General features: G+C 39.1%; 1 protein-coding gene and 1 long non-coding RNA gene across 5 annotated transcripts in view; one reads left to right on the top strand and one right to left on the bottom strand.

Moving 5' to 3' along the window:
* The window catches only part of LRRC4C (leucine rich repeat containing 4C), a 503565-nt gene that overhangs the window by 347579 nt on the left and 131647 nt on the right, over nt 1–24339 (bottom strand). The gene's annotated exons all lie outside the window — the stretch shown is intronic.
* Nucleotides 329–1212, top strand: LOC140338650 (uncharacterized). The gene is made up of 2 exons (XR_011922287.1): nt 329–859; nt 940–1212. It is a non-coding gene; the product is annotated as an uncharacterized lncRNA (long non-coding RNA).

The raw sequence follows: 24339 nt of genomic DNA on the forward strand, positions 1-24339 counted from the left end.
TATGTCTAAGAATTATAGGCCTACAATGTAAAATGTAGAAATACGGACAGAATTAGAATGCAAGAAGGGTTAAATTTCCAAAATCTCCATCTTTTGTTTTAGTGTCGCTCTGAAAGATAAATTCGGAGCAGTCATTGTATAAACAACACACAGCATTCTTCTACAACAATATAAAAACGCACGCTGCATTATTCCACAGAACAAGGTTGATCACCCCGGTCTGACATAAAATACAATAACCCTTCATTCTGATCAATTTATAATATGGTGAGGGGATTCACCGTCTCTTTATCCTTCGCCCCCCTCTTCCCCTTTCTCTGCACAACATGGCTAGGAGTTAGCTTTGGCAGCAAAATCATTCAGCTCATTCCTTCCGGCAGAGGTCAGTGTGAAACCATCTGTCACCGCATCTTCCATCTAATCCAAACAGTCAAATGAAAAAACAAAAAGCAGTGAGCGCCGGACTACCGGTCGGTGGGGCATTTCCTGACGGTCGGAGAAGCCTTCACTTCCCTGCGTCCTGGATGATTTTAGAAAGTTGCCTACAGCAAAGGAAGAATTGGATCTTCCACAATCAAAAAAAGAAATACGTGATCTGCAGGACAAAAATCAGAGGGCCGGCAATGTTTTTAACCTTTTCATGACCAAGGAGAGTTTTGTTGTTGCATGACGGGTCCATGTGCTGAGCTCTTTGGACAAGCTATAGTTCCGCATTACAAAATTGCGAGCAGGAAGGGTTTTTATTGCCCTGTTGCCTCTTGCCAGTAGATTTTTTATAAACGATAGATGTTTTAATCAGAAGAAAGGATCATTTGGTTGATCTGGGTGCCTAAATTTGGGAGCCTTTGTGGAGATAGTTGTGAGTAAATTAACTATTCAAAAGTCAAACAATCTTTCTGAAATGTAATTATTTGATGTTGATAATTTTTTTGATTGTAGGTTGCTTTGTTCCTGAGGAAGCAGACTCTGCTCCGTGAAACGCGTTGAACGTTTAGTGCCCACCTACCTAAAACGGATTAGATATGTGACTGTAAGGATCGAATCATGTTTTTTTATGTAATTTTATCAAAGTTTATCAATGAATTAATATTATATGTTTTCCTTTACAATGATGTGAATTATTGCCTTTAAAGTCCTGAGGTTCTCTTCTCTCAACCAAAACTTATCTTTCCCTACTTCCCCTTTTGCATTAAAACATACTTACCTGCCTGATCCCAGTCTTCTTTTGTAAATACGCTGAGTTTTGCATGCGCAGCTCAGTGCAGGATGCCGGGTTATGCCAGGGATTCTGATATCCCCTGGGGCTCGGGGGACTGAATGAACTCCGGCATGCAGGAGCGGAGGTTATGTCATCCCAACCTGGCCAATCAAAAAATTCTGGGGGTCTGGCCGCCATTCTGTTGCTCTGTGCCTGACTTTTATTTGCCGCATGCTTGTCCAGATCCAGGATTTAACCTAAAGCCAGACACATCCAGGCTAATAGGGATGTTCTTTAGGACAGCAATGCCAGCTGATATATATCTACAATGACTGGTTCTCTTATCAGACACATTTCAGAGTATAATTCTTGCACCACTTTAGTGCCAAGAGATTGGTAATTGTGTTCAGCCAGTCCTGTGATTTAAGCACCCCTACCAGAAAGCATAGACAGGCTGATGGAGCTACAATTCTCTACTGTATTTAATCAATATGGCCTGGCCACTTACCTGTCCCTAGCTAGTAATAGTAACATATTTCCTGTCCTAGTGTGACATTAGTGCTTTCCCCAGACAGTCCAGTCAGATGTGTTGTCACCCAAGGACAGATTGTGCGATACTGCCAGGTAAAAGAAAGCCTGAAAAAAGAGAAAACTAATGCAGCAGCCACATCTAAGGACTTGTAAGTTGCAATATACTATGTTTTACTTCTAATTCTTCTCTACTCTATCCAAAAAAAAAATTTCTCACTGTTTATGAGTGCAGCTGATGATAAAAATAGCTGACAGATCCGATACTCTTCAGCCAGCAGTCATGCTCCAGAACGTTTTACTTGCAGCTGATTATGTTAATACGGGACTAAGCAAAATTTCAAGAACAAAGTACCAAGGTTCACAGAAAGGATGTGCAGTGCTAGGCAGGGGTCTTCAAAGTTCACCGTGCCAGTGTAGAATCCCTGCTCTGTGGATGGAGTTATTTCAGTGCACCCCTATTGCCCCCACTTATCCTTGGGAAAAGCCAGCTACGTGCCTCAACATAACAACACCACCCAGAGGATTTTGGGGAAAAATATTTTTTGGGGGGTAATTAGGAAGGGAATTGAGTAGTGTAAGCTTTTCCTGATTTATTAAAGCTCTCGAAGGGAAAATAGTTTATCATGGAAAAAATTGATGAGCCCCTGTGCAGAGCTGACTTGGGCACCACCTTTTAAACTGGCTTGGAGCTCCTATGGGAACCCCTATAGGCTGGGTAGGGTACTGGAACCACATGCATTTGCACGCTGCACTTTTTTAAGCCTGCCCTATTGCAAGGTGGTATTTACTTTATTATAAATACCCCATGTGTATTAGTATCTGCAGCAAGCCAGATGGAGCTCACCTCATTTCCTGACCGAAGGACCTCGAATATCATCTAGACCTTTCCTCAGGATTTCAGTTCTTCTATACATGAAAGCTCAGAATCACATATGGGTATTAGCCAGGTTGGTCCTGATGAGGCAGGGTGCTGTTATTTTTTTAGCAGGCTATGCATGGGATACTGTTAGCGCCAACCATCACCCAAAAGGAGAAGCACAGCAACAACATTTTATAATTTAGTCTCAAATAAAGTATATATTGAAAGCTTAAGGCATGGGGGAAAAGAGAAACCAGGCAAGGCAAAATATTGGCCAATTAAACTGTCATTGAGACAACATAGGGACTGATTGAGATCTTTTTCAAGCAAGAGTGAGGAACATACAGGAGTCAAAAAAGTGAAAATTAAGTTGAACTAGATTATAGAAGAGAAGCAATAAAGTATTTGTCATAAGATCTTTTTGTTGTGTTTTATTGCTTTTGATTTCCTCTCAAATAACCTTGGAAGATGATGACCATGAATTGGCTCTGCAACTTTGACCAACCTGTAAAGGTGTCCCCACAAGCTAAAAGGAAAGTCTACAACACTGAGGGTATTAATGACTATTGTTTAATTACTTGCTAATATGGATTTTTTTTTATTTTTTTATGTCTTAGACATTTTAAAGAATTGTCTATTGTTTTAGTGCCTTCTTTATTTGAGGGTTTAGCCCAATTTTGTCTCAAAGTGAATTAACATTTTTCAAATAACTGATTAAATGAGGTCAAGGTGGGTCATGCGAAAATCTAATCCCGTAAAACTGGTTACCTTCAAGGCCCCCTTTAGCTTTGCTGTCAAAAACTGAAGAGTTAACAACTCCTAACTCCTGCTATTTAACTACTATGTGTTTTATTAGTGTCAGCCACATCATTTGACAACCTTTTCGAATTGAGTGGCAGTCCATTCAGTTGAATAAATTTGAGTGTGGCTCTTAGTCCAAGAGTACTAAATGTAGCCAGAAGTGACTTTTAGAAACCAAACCACAGTTATACGATATGGTTCCCAACGTTTCTATTTTGTTGAATGGGAGTGGGATTAGGTCTGTGGCAGAAAACTGTGGTAAACCACTGTGATGCGCCTGGGCACACAAACCACGACCAACTCCAGATACCCTTAAATCAGGCTTTATTCAATATCATACAGCACAGCAAGGGTTAAGTCCAATGGCTGATCCCTCCGCCTGCAGAGACAGACAAGCTGTGAGCAGAGGAGCAGCCTTGGTTATTATGCTGCTTGCTACTGAGGGGTCTCCCTCTGTGGCTGGGAACCCCAGGGACACCGCAGGCTCGCAGGGCGGGTAAGTTCCTTACAACCACAAGTCTGAAATGGCCTTAAAAGTAAAAAAGGTATCCTGTTGGGTAGTTTATCGTCTTCCAAGTATGGCCCATTCTGAAATAGGCAAGAGAAAACGTACTAGACTATTTTTGGCTTATCTTCCTATCCAAATTTTTTTGCAAGGAAACATTTCAAAAGGCCCCAAGCACCTAGAGATGTTCTCTTTTGACCACTATATTATAAAAGTATTGATATAGCGCCAAAATATTACTCAGCGCTGTACATTAAATAGGGGTTGCAAATGACAGGCCGATACAGACGGACACAGGAGGAGGAGAGGATCCTGCCCCGAAGAGCTTACAATCTAGGAGCTGGGGGAAGCGTCACACAATATCAGGGGAGGTATTATGTCCTACATAGTGTGACAGGTAAGTCAACATTTAAGGAAATATACCAAAAAAACACTCTTCCAATATGCTCTGTGTTTACATGGCATGCTTGGTATTGTGAAAGTAGATGCATTTTGTCTATGAGTTAAGTAATTTAAAGGCTCGGGGCCTGAATTCACCAGGTGGAATTGATGTTATTATCAAGAAGGATTTCCAACAAATGATCTTAAAGGTTGGGTCAGATTTTAATACCACAAGCTGTCAGATTGTATTTCTTCTAACAAACATACAAAGGCAAAGCTCTGAAGGTCAGCAACATAGGAAAAAGAGAAACTTGAAAACATCAGATCTGTATAACAAAAGAAAAAAATCCATCAACCTGCCCCAGGCTTTGTTGTTTCATTGCAAGATTTGGAAAATGCAGCAGCAAAGAGGGTGGTAAACAGGAAGTTCAGTCAATGTACTTTTTGGGTGGTCACCTGGGCAGGAAGTAATATAAAACTTTTCCTATGACAATACAGAAAATTGCAGCAAACATCTTTTTCACTGCTTAGGAAGATTTATAACATTTATGGAATGCAGGATTGCTAATTCTCTCTCCCCCCCCCCCTCTATACAGAAGCGCATTCTTTCATTTTTTTGCAAATTCTGAAATTTCCTATCAAACACAGTGGGCTGTTTTCAGACAAAAAGGGGCCTTGAGCAAAAAAAAAAAACAGGGATACCAAGTGCACAATTTTTTAACTCAATGAACACCTCCCATTGTGACTTTGGAGAAGAAAGGGACTTGGCCCCCTTCAGTCAATAAAGTTAAAATTGTTGGGTTGGGTTGTTGAAATACATGAGTGTGAAGGGTCTTACCTACAAAGCCAGAAGGTATCATCAAAAAACTGACTACTTTTTTTCCCTAAGGTTAAGGTAAAAACTGTTTGATCAAGGACCAGTCTCAGGCTGTGATTAAGGCCCAACTATACCCCAATTCCACCAAATTAGAGACCAACTAAACCCAAAAACCTCTAAGATGGTTACCAGTGGCAAATGTAGCCAAAAATAAATTGGGGTCCCAAATGCACAGGATTTCATCTTCCTGCACCCGTGCCATTCTGTCCTTTTGGGCCTTGGAGAGGATAATGGTATTGGTCAATTGACAAGTTTGCTGTACAAAACCAGAATGTGCTACTGGAGAATGGTGGCCACCCCTGCAAACTCTCCCAGCTGATGCAAGGGCCTTTGTTGGCTATACAATTCGACCCTGGGAAAAGGGTTCAAAAGAATCTCATTGCCAAAGTCAACTGTCACTGCAGATCAAGGATGCTTGACAGCTACAGCAAAAATGTAAGGCTGTGGGGATCTCTTGAGTCTATCATTGCTTTAAATAAATCTCAATATGAAGATAGACGCCTACAACTTTTTTTTTCTAACAGTTTCTAATTGCTGACTTGGCATTTCCTTCAAAGCAGGTAAACAAATTTCTTTCAAGGGATAATCCCATAAATAAAACGGAGATGTGAGATGTTAAATACCACAGTTTTCTGGTAATGTCTGAGCTCTGCACGTAGCCTATCTTTGTCCAATTACTGAGAAAATCTTTATTAATTAGTAAACTCTTTTGAAAGCGCCGTCTCCAACCTCTTTAGAGCTAAGCCTCACACACATGTTGAGTTTCAAAGGGCTACCGGGGCCTATGATCTCAAATTAATTAATACCACTGAGAACATTCTACAAAGCTTCCTATCTGGTGTCTATGGGAGCTCCAGCTACGGACACCAATTATAAAAGAGCATCATAATTATTCCTAAACAAAGCTAATGCATGTTCCAAGTGACTCATGGAGCAAATAGATTACCTCTGACTGATGGGGAGAAGGGTTTTAACCCATTTAGACTAAGGATAATGAGAAAGTTAATGCCACAAATAATTTTGCATCAGTGTTTATGGTATATAAGCAATGGTCAATGGCCTTGAAGCAAACTTGGGTCACCTTGAAGGGAATCTGTCATGTAAACAAGAGTATATAAGCTAACAGATCTACCTTGTCTTCAAGGAAGGACACAGGGTCTGAATACAAGACCTCAACTAAACTTACTGGGTTGTTGGGATATGTAGGTGTAAGCGGTCTTACTTGCAGACATATTTTTATGTTCAGTCAAGTTGTTTTCTAACCCAGATGGTACATAATACATTGACCACTTTTTCTTTACTGTGGTTAAAGCACAGCGTTTTGGTCCATGACCAGCTTGTGATTACAGCACAACTAAAACCCAAAATCAACAGAGGTGATTGGCAGTGGCAGACGTAGCCAACAGTAGGTCCCTGTGCAGAACTAACTTGGGCTACCCCTTTCTGTCCAATTGACTTGGCGCTTCATAAGTATCCCTATTGGCTGGGGCCCTCGTACAGTGGCACACTTTGCACCTCCCTATGCCCCCCCCCCCCCCCCAGGGTGATTAATGTTTATATGTATAACCTTTAAAACTGGAATTCAGAAATGCATAAACCCATTGTATATCGCTGTTTATATGAAGCTGTGCACCTATCCACTTAGCCAACACCTCTGCCTTTTTAACTGTTTGCCATCTACTTTCTGCAAGTAAATGCCTGGCCTATTCATTTGCACACATGGGCCCTGATTTAGTAAAGCTCTCCAAGGCTGGATACATTTCAGTGAAGCAAACCTAAAACAAATTTCTTCAAAGTCATTTCCTATTTGCTACCAAATGTTATCAATCCTGTACTAGATCCATTTCAGGTTTGCTCAATCACCTAGCTTCACTAATGAAAGTGTATCCCCTCCAGTCTCCGAGAGCTTTAATCATGGCTCATGGTTTCTACTGTAGTGCAGGGATGCTGGGAACTGTCTAAATTCAGAAATTGGAGAAAATAAGTTGTGGTGCAGTGTGCGTGCAAACTCAGCCAGGATTTTGCAGATATTTGCCCGTCATTCTTCATGCAAGACATGAAATTATTCATGCAATATGTGATGATATACCATTTACTAGCTAGTCACTACATGGTAGAATGAGTCTTAGCTTCAATTTGCATTGTGGAGAGCAGTGATTGAGGACCTGAGTGGCACTGAACAATACACAATGGGTAAATAGTCTTGAAATAAAGCCCTAAGGGTTTTTCTAAAATTAGTGTCCCTAATTAAATCCCTAAATTTTCTCCTCCTATCACCCATCCCAATGTGCACTCAGTAATTTTGTAATATCTGACTACTTTACAGACCTGGGTCTTCCAATGATCGGGGAGACTGGAGGCTGATAAAAAAGGCTTAGTTGTAAATTAAATCTATAAGTTTTAAATAAATGCACAATAGAGTTCAACTGGATTCTTTATATTTGCCTACTTTTCTGTAAACTTAAGCCTGATTTTTGTGCTTGACTGATTTGATCAATTTCCAATTGGTAATTGGTCAATCAGAAGCCCCAAAGCACTGCAAACATGTGTATAATATTATGTATTTATGCTTCATTTAAACCTGATTGGAAACTTCAGTATAATGATTGCGTTGCATATGACACAACATGAGTCTTGTCAATAAAGATTTACCAACAAGTCTGATAGTTTGGAACCCTGCTGAACCCTCCCATCAGCCTGAATTGCAAAGAAAAGTTTAAAGACTTAAGGGCATAAAGTGTTTTATTTATTGATTTATATTTCCAAGATCCGAGAATAGACTATCATGGGAGAACCTGGCGATCCAGCAAACCTAGAATGGACTTGATTCAGAATTGAAAACATTTGCCAACTAAAAGAAAACATTTTAAAAAAAAATCCATTCCAGGTTTGTTGGATAATTCATGTTCACCCTCTTCACCAGTTTTGGATAGCTTTAATAAATCGGACCATTGATGTAATTGGATTTTAAATCAGGTATGTTTTGAAACTGGATTTCTTTATTTAATCATTTCCTTAGCATCCGATAAGGGAATAAAAGGAGGAACCCCGGGAACTCATAGTTACATAGTCAGGTTGAAAAAAATCCAAGTTCAACCACTAAAGAAATAAACATATCCCACATAAAAACCCTATAGACATACATGATCCAGAGGAAGGCAAAAAAACCAATCAATTTGCTCCAACAGGGGGAAAAAATCCATACTGATTCCACGAGGCAATCCAAACATAAGCAGAAAAAACTTCAGCTTTAGGAGTTGTAGTCTTTCCTAGATGGCATCATCTACTCACTGGCTGCTCTCATATGTCGCCTGGAATTGTTTTTTAAATGAAATTCATTATTTTTTGCGTCCAGTTCTGTTTCTAATTGTGCGCCACAGTATTCTAATGGTAGCAAGTGTTTTATTATGCCAACTGTTGACATACAAGAACAAAGATGTATTAAACAAAATCTTTAACAGCTCATATTACAAATATGTTTCTCCAATTATAGCTCTGGCTTAGTGTTATCTGTTTCCCATTTCAAAATTGCTCACATACTGTTCATTAAGGGATTCTATATAATATCATTATAATCCATTCTCAGCTTCTATTTTCCAGTCTCTCCTTTCTAATGAGAAAATTCGACTCATTGTTCCACGGGTCTGTCAGTCACATCGTCCCCAACATTCCGCACTCATTTTACCAAATTATCTCCTTATTAAAACCTCTGTATGTTGTCCATTAGTACATTCTTCTGTCATCTGTATTTATTCAATAAGTGCTTTCTTTTCAGGAATATGTCAGTGCTGATTTACATAAGTATAAAGGCATATTTAATACCACACGCAACAAAGAGCTAAACTCATAGAGTATTATATTGAATCCTAAATACCCTAAGCCGAGTAAAGCAAAGGAGGATTGGTGCTTGACTTGGGTGGGTTGGTAAAGGGGTGTCAGTGGACAATATTTAGAATAGTGGGACAGGTTTAGTAGAGAATTGGTGGGATTACAAAGGATAGACTGAGATGAAAAAGGTGCCATTTTGGATAAACAGAGATAATCCGGCCACACTTTCCATCGTTATAGATCTTTGGGGGTCTACATTTGCAATGTGGTTTTATGGTTGACCATCTGTACTCCAGATTGTCATGTTTCCATGATGTATTGATCCTCTTTGGTAAATATCTTGGTTGGCAGAGCTGGGATAGGTCCTTGACAGTGTTAACCAAAAAAAGCTGGAACATTTTTAGATGTTTGTGTCACACTAATATACTGTTAGCTTTGAATATATTAAATAAAGTAGGAGTTCCCTGATGTCCTGAAAGTTAGTTCAAAGGTTCCCCCATGTTAATAAAAGGTGGAAAAAGGCTGTCTTGGAAAGTTAAGGTCCTGGATTTCGGAAGTCAGATGCTTATTAAGAGTCTTTAAGGATATACCCGTCAAGCATTTTAGATAATGACTGATGACCAGTACAGATGGTTATAGAAGGTCATTATTATAGGGCTCTGTGATGGACCTAATTTCAGGAAAAACAAAATTCTTGATGGTGCTATTAGAAAATATATGCACCTAAATTATTGTATAACTATTTAAACATTAAAAGCTATGGCAATAAACATTTTCCAAAAGTCAAAAAGTATATTGAGTCTCTATTTTATATTTATTAGGTTAAGCCCTGGAGAATGATGGAACATAGTGTAATGTAGGCAGAGAGCCTGCATTAATATGTGCATAGACGGCAAAGGAAGAGTTAATATGATACAGGGGCAAGGGGAGAAGGGGAAAGTATTCTGGGGGAAGGGTGGAAAGTTTCCTTGTTGTAGAAGCCTAGATTTTGTGGGTTTGGGTTGGCAGTTTGGGGTCCTCAAGAAGAGTGTTTCAGGGGTTCTGGTTTGGTGCACCCATCTGTGCTATAGGAGCCCTGTAAGTCTTTATGTCAGGAGGTGGTGTCCCCCAAAAGAGGTGTAGGGGTTTTCGGGCTACCAGAATTGATATTCCATCCCGAGGCGGTGTTGGGCAGCTGGAACATTGTAAGTGGCAGACCCTTCTTGAGGGGTAAATCAGGTAAATCATAAGGGTACACAAATCAGGCTTTTGCTTTATGTTTAATGGTCATTTTACCTCTTTGTGCCCTGTCCATGTCATTAAATTGCTTGGAGAATATACACGCTTGCAAGTTTGAGGTCTGTTTCGTCAAATTTAAGCAAAAAGTTTGGGTTTGGAATATCTAAACCTGAACTGAAGTTTACCTATTCATCTGCTTGGTTGAAAAGGTCAGCCTAATTATATGTCCTTTATTATTACAGAGCAAGCAGCTGGGCTGCTGGGAGGCAATTGGATATATTCAAAATGGACTAGCCAAAGGTATCTCGTTAACAACTTGTTAAAAAAAAACCCTAATACAAATAAGCAATAGTGTTACAGTTCGGATTCAGACAAACTACAAAACTGACATGAACATCTGACATTTGGTTGAGTTCCTTTGAAACCAATTTGGACTTAATTGGTTTATTTTAGGTTTATTTGGTTCTAACAGATACACATTGAAGTGAATGGAAAGTTAACATCAGCTGTGGACCTGTTAAGGCAAACATTGGGCATCATTCCCAATGGCTAGTGGGACTTCAGCTGGCTTTGCATCTTAACAGCTGATGTTCTCCTTTCCAACCAAGAAATTGGCAACGCAAATATCAGTTCATGTTTGAATTTTCCCTGGTTCAGTTCACTAATGGGCTTATCATTTTTTACCAATCATGGGGTGGTTATAACATTGGTACTGTATGATGTGCGTCATCGTATCTTTTTTTTTATTTTCATTTGTATCCTGTGGACACGGTGGAAAAGGTGTTTCTTAAATGAAAGACAGAGTCAGAATGCTGTCCTTGTAAAGCAAAATTTGCCTTAACCTACATGGCAGGTTTACCAGATAATATTTAAAAGTAATGCATTGATAGCCCCGAATGTGGTTCCTCCATAGGTTTTTTTGCCAACCCCTAAAAAGAAAGGGGAGAGAGGGGGATTTTTTTTTTGGCAAATATAGTATATTTGTCTTCTTGTTAAATGCATAGAATGCATAACAAACTAGAAATAGTTCACCTACTACAAATAAACCAAAAAAAAGACAAAAAAGTCCAGTGAGAGTGGAAAAATACAAATGGATTTGTGGGAGTATCAAGAGAGGTCTTGAATGATATAGAGGCTAGATAGAGTTCCCGTTCCACAAGTTAGTCATTGGATGGCCCCCAGCAAATGGAAGAGATTTCATAAAAATTTGTGAGTTAAATCTGTTTCGTCTCGGCTTCTTCAGAGGATATTAGTGATGTATTTAGTGGTCATGGAACATCAAAGAAGTTAGGGGGATTGAAATGTCAGCTGTACCACGTTGTTGAGAGACAAAGTTTAGGGCAGGTGTAAATAGTTTGAAGCAGTCCATGATTGTGAATAGTAGGATCTATTTTAAAGTAAATTTCATATTTAGATGTGAAAGCTTCCATTAGATTTTAGTGATAGAGTTTACATATATTATAACCTTCTATTGCCTTTTTCAGGGATGGAATTCTAATATATACAGAGTAGCATCTTTGGAGTTCAGAATCATTTTCCTTTTCTAAATGCCACAGAGAACTGTGCATAATATGCATAATGGAAATTAAAACTTTTTTTTTCGCCCTCTCAAATCTCGCAGGCAAATTTGAGACTAAAGTGTTTAACATTCAGCATGCAAGACCACAAGGCTTTCACTTGAAGCAAGCCAAAACTCCTGGTCTGTGTTAATTAGCTATTTTTTAAAGTCTTTTGCTAGGACTCAGTAACTAAAAATGGCCGAGCCAGCTTCCAACGGATTGCTTGCATTACGGTCGGAGTCAGACAGCTGACAAAGGCAAAATCTCGTACGCAGTGTGCCATTACTATTCAGAGGTGTTATCAGTCAACGCTCTCTCTTAATTATGCATAAAATGCCAGTAGGGAAATTTATGAGGCTTGAGGTGTTATTTATGCGTTCCCGACCATCAGTTTGTTCTCGACGTTGAAAGTGCAATCCATCCTCGAGCCTTTTTTTTTTTCATAGTGAAACATTAGAAATCAAAAATTATGTGGTTGACAAACACTTTTCTATCGGTATAACAATATATCAAAAATATTACCCATGTCATATTAAATCCCATAAAATAGATTCTTTTATGTAGCTTTACAATTGTTTTGGTGATTATTAGCTTTGAAGGAATTTACATATTGTTGACTGGTCGTATTTTCAGAGAATAAGGGTTTGTTGTGATAATGGGTAGAGACAAGTTCATTAATCTCTCAATTAAGTCAAACTCCACTCCAGACAGCTAAATGTACCCTTTAAATGCATACATGGGAGTTTTATTACCTGCCAAAGGATTTATATTTCTGTCCTTGATATCCTGAGATATAGGAAGCCCTACAAGGCAGTAGTGATGGTCAAATGTAGCTGGATACAGTTTAATGTACTTATGCCTATGTTCAGCATTGCTGGGGGTGATATTGATATCCTTCCAGGTATATTAGTGTGGAACACAAGACAGGCATGATTCTGTGAGAAGACCATCCAGTCCATTGCAAGATCATCTTCTCATGACGTCTCGTCTGCCTATGGGACTGTATCTGAAAGAACAATGACGTCAAATTTCTCGAGGCCCCTTGGCTGGAAGACAGGCATAAGGTAAGCCTATTTTTAACATTACCCCCCACAGGTGTGTTTTTGACATACATATAGTAGGTAATTTGAGAAGGAAAAGGGAGCCCAACAACCATAAGCAGAACTTAATAGGAGTCATGCGATTGGAAAAGAGAAGACCATATACATTTACTTTGTCCCATGTCTAAGCGTTCCTCCCAGCATCCCAGTATTTTTTTCTTTTTTTTTTGTTCAGCTGTTTTCATTGCTTCTCACCTGCCTTGGACTTTCAAAGCCAACGGTGTGCAAAGCACATTTGTAAGGCACAGGCTGCTATATCACGGTTTTTCTTTTTTTTTAGGCCCTTCTATAGATACAATAGTTGGTTTACTACAATTCAATTCTTGCCAGGTGACCTTCAAAAAAGTTAACTTTCTCCAGCAGGTCCTGATGTATTGTGGGCCAGGTAAGGCACAACCGAAGATACATATGGCAGTTTATTTACGAAAAAAAACACATTCAGATGTTTATGGTGAGATAAAAAGGTTGACCGCAAGGTTACTGACATCCTGCCCCAATTACATTAAACAGCCCCTCTCACTTTCACAGCTAGTAAGTCAGCAGTCGCTCCCTATAATATTGTTCTGTAGAAGGGTACATTCTTTAATAAAGTTGAAAAACACTGATATAGACAATCAGCATGCAGCCAGCGGGGATCATACATCTGGCGCTGGCTACATTCCCCTTAGGTGAAAGATAATTCCTAAACAGAACGAGATACATTATTTCTACCCTGCCAGAGGAAAGGAGCAGTTTATTTCTCCAGGCCGCAGAGCGCTGCCTCGATACGAGAGAATTTATAGGCTTAATCAATCGCTTGAAAAGAAAAAAAAAGGAAGAAAATTAATGTTTTGATTTACTGATCTCCAAGTGTGTTTACTGGATAAAAATTGTTCTAATTCAATAAGTTGGGAGAGCTAGGTGGACATTTCCTCTCTGTCAATACAAATGATTTTATTCACTTGTGCTCAGACGCGGTAGGACACAGCGGGTAAAAGTCAAATGCTCAAAAGATAAAAATACCTTGTAAATGTAAAAATATGTTATCTGCAAAAAATTTGCAAAGTAGTTTGTTGGCTTTTACTGAAACAGTTACAGTTAAATTAAATCTGGAGCCATTTTTTTCTTTTTCATTTTGGGTAAATTGGACTTATTATTACATAATCTTTATATAAAAGGATGGTTTACTCTTTTACATAAAAAAATCACATATCATCACATATCCCAGGAGCCAGCAGGTTGCTCCTTCTGCACATGCCCGGGATCAGGCATTGGCTCTGATTTATTAAAGCTCTCCAAGGCTGGAGAGAATACACTTTCAACAGTGAAGCTGGGTGGTCCAACAAACCTGGGATGGATCTGGTTCAGGATTCAAAGCATTTGCTAACAAATAGCAAATGACACTGAAGAAATCCATTCCAGGTTTGCTGGATCACCCAGCTTCACTGGTGAAAGTGTATTCTCTCCAGCCTTGGAGAACTTTAATAAATCAGGCCCATTGTGTCATCAGGGGCTTTCCTCAAACGTGCTCAATCCTCCACATGCTCAGCATGAGACTGGCCCACACTTATTTACACTCGGAGGATGACATGTTACCTGATCTCATGCATGCACAGAGCAAGATTGGGCAATGTCATCAAGAACAAAGAAGACAGTAGTAGAAAGATGGCAGAGTGGCACATAACAGGGAGCCCTGGAAAGAAAATGGAAGACAACACAGGATTTGTTGGGTACAGTAAGTACACGGATCAAAGGTTTTCAAGAAGCAAAGGTAAGTGTTTTTTTTACCACTTTAAAGTAGGTGATGATATTACCCCTTTTAGGTTTATTTTTTATTACTTTCTGTTCTATATATACAACAAGAACTTCAAAAGTGTGAAAGTTCCTCTTGGACAGGTTTCACTAGTAGAGATGGCCAAGGTTTGGTTTGAGAAGGGTTCAACAAATGTTCTTTTGAAGTTCACTAAATCCAATCTTCAGTTGAACCCTTTAAAAATCTGTAGTTGGTGAATTTTCCGCTTATAGTGTTGGATATTTTTTAGATATTTTTTTCAGTTGTGAATGAATGTTTTTTTTGGCTATTATCTATAAGGATCAAATATTCTTAAAATATTGATCCTCTTAATGTAGATTTGTTCTTATTGCAGGCTTTTATATGCCTTATGTCACATTTTTTCTCTCCATTCAAGACATTTTTTTTGTTGGGGGGTACTCCTACAGGTGCCTTCCGCCTCCCTAGACACATTGGTGGCAAAACTTTGTTTAGGGACTTCACCCAGAAAGCTGATATCAATAAAGACAAATGCGGATTGAATCAAAATACTAAGACTTGTCAAGTTTTTGGGTTAATCCAAAGATTTTGGACCAAATCCAATTTGGGAAATTTATGCTTATTCCTACTAAGCAGTAACTACTACTTAGTCCTGTAGAAAGGGTCATCTAGAGGAGTAAAGATAATGTAACCAAACTGGCCTGAAGATTGCAGGAAATTAAAACAAATGGTGGGTTGTGAAAGAGAAAAGAAAGACTACCAAGGCTATATTTTTGCTCATACTTAATGATAAAGTGATGTTTCTTTTTTCTTTATTTTTAATCTGGTTTGCTAAGAACAGAAGGTTTTGGAACATGATAAATGTCTTTTTATGTTAGCAAAACCTCCGATGCTTATCTGAATTGAACAAGTAACAAAAACAAATGGCCGATGACCAAGCTGAAGACTCTGCAGGTCCCGCTTCTGACAGAGGTTTGATACACAATGCTGCAAGTGTCCGGATTCTAGAAAAATGACACCTGGGACTTTCTTTCTGTAGCCAATTGAAATTTCCTTTCATCCTGTTTTTATAAACGAGGGCCATTGTGTACAATGTTGTATTTTCACCTGCTCTACTTTTCCATTGTGTTTTTCGCAGATGCTTATTGCTCAGCAAGACTCCACCTGCACAAACTGGGTCAGACAACACGAGGGACCATCAGTGTTAGTACTGTATGACCCATAATGCCATGATTGCTTCCAAGACACGCAGGTAGGAAACCACAGGGATTGGACAAGGGCAGCCTAGATTTAATATAGTTTTCAATGAAAGGACAAGGCTTTAGAAATCAACCAACGACTATACTACCCAAAGACATAATTAGGATCTAAAGGGTCTGGGGAAATATTTTAAAATTCCGCATGGTTTAGATAAAACAAAGATTAAAAAAAATCTATTATAAGGTAGGGCCACTTGAAATTTGCATTGTGTAAGCGCTCCCCTTTAAATACAAGAGAACCTTGGCCGGCCTAATCTGTAGCTCATTGGCAGAAGCGCACAGTCGGCCTGTGAAGGTGACTGCACTGGCTGGACTATGAAACGATCGAGCGGTTCTCTGTAAATGAGGGAAAACAATGAAGAGGAATGAGATGCAGAGCAATGCACAATGAGAAGTCAACCCATACATATGAAACAGGTTTTATTGTGTATCACTTCCACTGGAGATGACAGCTTCCTAATACCCATGTAAAGAATGCTTTTTCTTTTTTTTGGCATTGGCAAGCAGGCCTCCCAGCCTAGCATAGCTTCACATATATGCCGAGAGCATCTCAATGTCATTGGCTCCCATTTCCTCATCGTTAGCACAGGGAGGGTTGTTAGGGCTTATTTTAAAAGAACTTGTCATAAATTGAAAAGAGTAAACCACCTGCTCCAGGCAGCACATGGCTTTATATGCATTTGCCATGTGTTGTTCTGTAGTCAGTCTGATGCTAGAATTACAATGGGCAATTCTTAGTACTGCTTGGTAAGAACCTGTTACAAATGGAACGCTGTGATCTTTGTGGAAATGTGTATAATAATGCAACATGAGGCAACCCATGAGACGTGCATTGGGTTGTACTCCCACTCTTTGTTATGTGCTGCTCCGAATGCACATTTTTGTGTGTTGTGCTGCATTGGGCAGCTTTTTAAATGATCAGGTTATCCTATGCAATGCATAAAAACACAGCATGGCAAAAAAGAACAGTAGTAGGGGGTCACTATGCAAATAAAGCAATGGTTCCCTATGGCTTTTAGTATTAAACAGTAGAAAAAAAATAATTGTGCAAATATGAATATATATATAAAATATGATATATATATATCAGTATACTAATTTTTACACAATCTGTTCCATCTTTCTTTGCAACTGATTATTACTTTAAGTGATTAATCAATGGTCATTAGTATGACCAACCTAAACTGTCCATGTGGCTCCAGCTTCATTTACTTTGCCCTATCCTTGCATGTCTGCCAGAAGAGAAGCAAAGAGGTTTATGATAACACGTCACTTAAATGACAGCTCTGAGTCTATGGGAGCTGCTGAGATTACATCCAAAATAGCAGCAGCCAGCAGCAGTCTTAGGGCTTTTGGATGTCTATACGCCATTGACTTCAATGATGTTCGAATTCGGCATTCGATCACCTGAACGATATCTCAATATTCGTTCAAATAGCTCTCGAATCAAATAGTGAGATATTCGACCAACACTTGTAAGAACCACAAAACATTTGCATCTAATTTTGAACCTACACATCTCATAATATCATAACATTCTTACTAATAGTAAGATTCCCAGGTTCAAATTCCTATTGTTATGGCCCAATAAGAGCTTCCAAGCATCCATAGCTCAATGTGTAAGTGCAGGGGATGTACAGCAGTTTAACAGAATAGGGAGATGGGAGAATAAATAACAAAATAAATATTAAATACATATATCATCCTTATTTTTACTCTCAGACAGTCAAAGACCAATTGGAGCTTCCAAAGCACCTACAACTAAAGGCTTTCAGGTATTGGAGGGCTGCACTTTGGTGTAGTGTTCCAGTCTGTGGTGGCAATTCTTTCTCAGCTACATTTAGTTTGCCCTATCCTTGCATGTCTGCCAGAGAAGAAGCAAAGAGGTTTATGATAACATGTCACTTAAATGACAGCTCTGAGTCTATGGGAGCTGCTGAGATTACATCCAAAATAGCAGCAGCCAGCAGCAGTCGTAGGGCTTTTGGATGTCTATACAAGGTAAGCTTTTACAGATATATAATGCACATAAAATATTTCAAATTCTAATATATTCTTATGGGTAGATATTTTTACATCTGGCAACAGGGACTCCTTAATATGATCCTGTAAGCCAGTATATATGGTACATACTTACCTTTCCTGCTTTCAAAAAACGTTTATCCCCATATGTGATTCTCATGTGTGACCTACAGGTCCCTATGACACTACTTTGTTCTATAACGACACAAGCGTCAGTGGGAAAAACCACTGGGCCCAGCAGGGAATGAGGAAGAATATCAGAAGTGTCCCTTTTGGACCTGGAATACTGATTCCTTGTGGCCAAAGCAGTGCTTATTGGCAAAAGAGGAGTTTTTTTAAACATGGAAATTGATAACAATTTTGTGTTGGAGGTAACTCAACTGCACACATCCTATCCATCTCCTTCTCCTGTAAGTCCTACTATATTCTGTCGTGTTTTGTTGTGTTGTAAATACTCGATGTAGATCTAGTTTTGCCTTCAAAACATATATCTGTATTTTTTTGGAGATTTTCAGTCACTCCCTCTCTGGAGTAACCAATGTCTCTGGGGCACTAAAAAGGTTTTGAATGTACATGCAATTTGGGGTATATTTGCAAATGCTTTTATCCAATATTTACCTAACTTTTATCCAAAATAACATTTTTTCACAAGTAATTGAATAAGAAAATTAATTTTCGGTAACACATGCAGCTTGTATTAAAATTGACCCAAGCAAAACAACTGGCATTGTGAGCAACACAGACCTGCTAGGCTGGTGGAAGGGTTGTAACGCAAAACAAATGCCATTCCATAAACATAAATGTATTATCTTTATTAATATTCCAAGATTTAACTTGACATAGTGCACAGCTTTGCTGGTTACAGGATAACGGGAGCCTCCAAAGCACCACAGATCAATTTCTAAGTGTAAGAGCTGTACATTAGAACAAATGCCATTTCACTGGAGTAAGAACTAGCATTTGTGTTTGAATTCAGGTTTTCCTTATATTCGACCCGAAACTGGCCTTCGAAATTGGGTAGACCTGACCCAAAAAAAACAAGATTCGACTGTAAAAATTTGAAAAAAAAAAAAATATTGTTAAATCAATTTATTGAGTGTTTGTGTTTATTTAACTAATTTATTTTTTTACAAGTTATCCTACAATTGCATGATATCTCTTAAGCTACGTACACACGTCAAATTTTTCTCGCGGGATAATCGGCTTCGGCCGGATATCGGGCGAGAATCTGGCGTGTGTAAAGCCCGCGTCGTTCATCGTCCGTGGATCTGTCCTGGCGGATCCACGAAAGATGAACGACGTGCGATCCTAATGCAAGGGAAGGGCGAGAGCGCGCAGCAGGGTGTTGCTCCGTCGTTCTCCCCCTCCCCTCTACATAGAGCAGAACGGTGCTGTATGTACAGCACTTGTTCATGCATCGTGCGGTTCTTATCTTTCACGATCCTTTCCAACCACAAGAATTGCATGTGTGTATGTGGCTTTACTCTGTAAATCACTTTCCAGCATAGTAATATTCTGATGCATTTGTTACATTTTTCTTTTATCCACTGAGAGAAAGATGTAACAAATGTATCATATTACATTATCATGTTACAGAGTAAAAGATACTTGCCGGCCGGGCATCTTCTCAATGATTGCAGCAATCATTAAGAAGAGTGCAATCCCCGGGGCACTACAGGTTAATTAACCTGTAGTGCCTCTGGGATCGTAGTGGAACTGCAGAATTCATCTGCAGTTCAGTTCCCATGGTCATATGACCGTGGGAACTTTGCCGTCACAGCTGTGACTGCAGGTGATTCCCGGACATTAGAGGTTGAATGGGGACAAGTTTGCCCATTCATTACATTCAGTGCCCTGTGTTCTTGGATAGAGAAACTCTATCCAAGAACACATACTACTAACAATAGCAATCAGGATCACTGTTGCAGTCCTGTAGTATGTGTTCCTGGATAGAGTTTCTCTATCCAAGAACACAGGACTCCCTGTGTTCTTGGATACAGAAACTCTATCAAAGAACACATACAACTAGTAAAGGGCTGCAAGAGCAATCTGATTGCTTTTGCAGCCCTTAATAGTCCCTAAAAATAACCTGAATTCTCCTACTATTGACTTCAATGGTGTTTGAATTCGGCATTCGATCACCCGAAAAATATCTCACTATTCAATCAAACAGCTGTGAAATGGGATGAGTGAGATATTCTACCAACACTAGTAAGAACTACAAAGCATTTTCATGTAACTATGAACCTAAACATCTCATAGAATCATAACATTTTTACTAATAAGAAGATTCCCAGATTCAAATTGGCTTTAATGCATCGCTCTTATTGTCATGGCCTAATTGGAGCTTCAAAAGCATCCATAGCTCAATGTGTAAGTGCAGGGGATGTACAGCAGTTTAACAGAATGGAGAGATGGGAGAATAAATCACAAAATAAATAATAAATACATATATCATCTTTATTTTTACTCTCAGACAGATTCAAATTAGGTTTATTGCAAAGCTCTGATAGTCAAAGGCCAATTGGAGCTTCCAAAGCACCCACAACTAAAGGCTTTCAGGTATTGGAGGGCTGAACTTTGGTGTAGTATTCCAATCTGTGGTGGCAATTCTTTGTCAGCAGGTCTCATGTGCACCCAGTCTGACTCACTCTTCAGAATACATTAATAACATTTTTAGAAGGAGAAAGTTGCAAGATAAGATCAAGTCTAGTCTGCACAGTTTCTAAAAATGCATTTTTGCACTGTTGGACATTTTAAATGACTACTGCAATGGATACATTTGATCCAACAATCTCTTATTCTTTAACAGTTTTCACAGAGCAGTCCTGGCATTTTGGTGGTACCATAAAATAGTCTTTGTAGCTGGGAAATAGTGGTGGAGTAGAATAAGGAAAAAATGATTTTTTCATGAAACAGTGGATATTTGCCATATGTTTCATTCAAAGTTCTTGACTCCAGCTCCATCCAAGAACGGTATTGCTTCACCAGGGGATGGGTACTTTGGCTTAGCACTGATGTGACAGTTTTCTCAATTTGATTTTACTTTTGCATAAAACTGGTTCTACAACACAAAGGGTTAACACAACTTGGATTAAAGGAAACACTGTAAGTCACAGTGAGTCACTGACTCCGAAGAACAGAGAGTTCAATGTTGTATCTGCATAGCAAAGGGATATTAAATGACCTTTTATATATATGAGCATATAATGCTTGCATACACTGTCACAGACACTCAACGCTGGGCAAGCAGCATTGGGAAGGTTTATGGAAATGCAACCTTTATACGTCTTACGAGAAAGATTTCCATTTTAATCCCTACCGGCAAAAATTAAAAATACACTCTAGATGTACTGCCGAGGGTTATTCCTCTTTAAGAGCTGCCTTCATGAAATATGAAGTAGATAGTTTCTCTGTAAAGGGGTGGATAAGTGGCTTGTAAGTGTGAGCTTGATGGGCTCTGCATTAAATCCTTAACAGGAAAGCTAACTGGCATTTATTTATTTATTTTGAGTTTGCCAAGTGATGTGACATCAACTAGACACAAATAAACAGAAATGTATTAATAATACACATTTAGCTTTATCTGTTCCCAGAGCTCTATTTCTCACCAGCATCCTAAAGAGCAGGAGTCTGAGAAACACCCATCGGAGTTTGGCACACCCTGCTGACCTAGGAGTGGGCCATTTGAGGAGACCAGGAACCCAGCCACACAACTACTTGGCTTGTATGACTGGTCTCCCCAACAAGAAATGCAACTTCTACAATAGCATTTCCTGATAACTTACACCTAAAATGTGCAAGTGGCTACAATAAAAAATGATCCAAACACATTTTTTGGGGACTAGTTGCTACTAAAATAGCAAAGAGAAAGTACAAAACACAAAGAAAAATTCCATCTGTTCTTTATTTACTTACTTTATTGAAAAACTTTAAAAAAATTGGTTTATATAATATCCAAGAAGGCTTTGTTCTTAACAGCATTTGCAGCTAGATATATATTCACCTGAATTGTTCTTCAAAGTAAAACTCCAAGAAAAATGCAACCAATGCTAATAAAATAGTCATGGTAAAAATAAAAAAAGATCATGAAAAAGAAAAATTGTCACTACGGCTCTTTAGGGCAGGTATTCGGTATTGGCAAATCTCCAACCAACACATTGATATTTACCTTACCAGTGCTCCTCTATTTTTCTTCATCTGTTGCAGCTGCCACATAATAACCTAGTGTTGGTTTGATTGACGGTAAAGAGAGCAGTAACATCATTCTGTCTATCATATGACAGTGCTTGGATTGGCTGCTAGACCCCAGTACTGTACTGTCACTCCAGAGGAGGTCACATGCATTTGGCATTGACTTCTGTTATTGCAGAAGAGGAGCATTGGCAAGGTGATTGGAGGGTAAAGTAATGGCAAGGTGTCTCAGTGACTGGCACTCTTGACTTTACAACTACAGGGCTTGGGTTCCAATCTTTGCTAGGACACTATCTGCAGAGTTTATATGCTCTACCCATGTGTACATGGCTCTTCTGCTGTATTCCAAAACAATGGAGTTGGATGGATTGGCTTTTCCCCAAAAAGTGGCCTTAGATTATATACATAGAAGTTTATAGTAATACACAAGCAGAAAGTGTGAATGGATGACCATGTTTTCTTAAATGTATTTTAATAAACTAGTAATATTATACGAATTTGGAAAACCAGCCCCCAATTATCATGTGCAACAGAGAATAATGGCAGAGTGCTGACTTATTTATACATTTCTGCCCCATCCCTATTTAATGTACAGCATTGCGTAATATGTTGGCGCTATATGAATCCTTTTTATTATTATTAATAATAATAAAAATAATAATATTATTAATAATAATAATTACAGACTGATGGGCATGTTGTTCATCAAGCTGTGCTGCTACTGCAATGAAGGTTAAGGACCAGGCTGGGATATTTGTTAGGAGCTCCTTGATCATTAGAATGATTGAAATGAATTAGAAATCTAGGGACAGGTAAAGCAGTGCCAATATCAGTATTCCAAATTCACATTTTGTTCCAATTGGCCAAATATAAATTAAACAGTTCCATGTGGAATCCATGAGTCACCTATTCGAATACACAGGATTCCCTGACATTTCAAACAGTATTACAGTTTAGATAAGCTGCATAATATTAGTTCCCCCCCTCTGGAGAAATTCTTGACTTTGTTGTATTTGTCCTTGACATTTGATAATATCTTCCACATAACGGAATAGAAACATGAAACGTTACAATAGGAGAATGCGTGGGAGAGGAAATTTTTCCCTGACTCCAGATGATTCTTGCTGATGTAACGTACAGAATTCTTACAGAGATTACTAATTTCTATATTTTGTGAAGAATAGGTTCATCTTTTTATCCTTTTTTTTTACTCTAAACTTCATGCTTGCTTAAAGCAGAACTGCAGCTAAATCCACAGAAGAAATACATATACTGGGTCTGGTTTACCTGGCAAAAGTTTTGTATTTCTGTCCACTCTTGAAGTTTACATATCTCTTCTTTACAGAGTAAGGGACCTGACTTTTCGCTGCCACAGTTCAGTAAGTCTTGCAGATCGTGATCCTCCCCTGTCTGGGAATGGATGGTGAAAGAAAAAGCAGGAGATTGACAAGCTCATCCTTGCTTTCTCCCATTGGCATGTACCATGTTAGAAAATTATATCAAGATGACTGGTGGCTGTTAGAATTAGTATAGCTTCTGCAAAGCACTAACCAATAAAATGCTACCATTTACATCAGCAACCTGATTCCCGACAGTAGGGAAGACTTTCAATAGAATTCATTACACATTCGCCATGTCAGCAAACATATAAGCACATTCTTTAGGTTTTTAGCAGCAAGATGGCTCCTGGCTTCTCCTATGTACATGGCAGGCAGCATTTCCATTGGCTTATGGTTGTTGGGGATCATACTGGCACTTACAACCATCATCCAATGGAAACACTGCCTGTTGTCTCCATTACCAACCTACTGCAAGCCAGCTTGTTAATGTAAAAAACATGCCCATATGTTTACCAACATGGCGAAATAACTCTCTTTAACCTCCCAACCGTTAAGCCCGTACTTTTCCGTGCAAAAAAAAGTTGCAATTATCGTTAACCCCGTACTTTTCTCACTGTATTAAAATCTCACTTACCTGGTCCCGCTGTGCTCATCCAGCGTCGGGTCCGTGTTCCAGTGTCGTCCTCCAGCGTCGATCTCCCTCTTCAGCGTCGGGTGCCGCAAGATGCCGGCCGGCGGACCACAAGATGCCGGCCGGCTTCTTACCTGGTCCCGCTGATCGTCCCACGTCCTTCTCGTTCCAGCGCCGGGTGCTCTCTAAAAAAAAGAAGCCGGCCGGCTTTTTTTTCCTCCGCCGTGCGTGCGTGTGCGATGACGTTGGCGCGTGTGCGGGAAATTCAAATTGAAACTCATTCATT

The sequence above is a fragment of the Pyxicephalus adspersus genome, chromosome 9 (genome assembly GCF_032062135.1).
Source record: "Pyxicephalus adspersus chromosome 9, UCB_Pads_2.0, whole genome shotgun sequence".
Classification (NCBI taxonomy): Eukaryota; Metazoa; Chordata; class Amphibia; order Anura; family Pyxicephalidae; genus Pyxicephalus; species Pyxicephalus adspersus.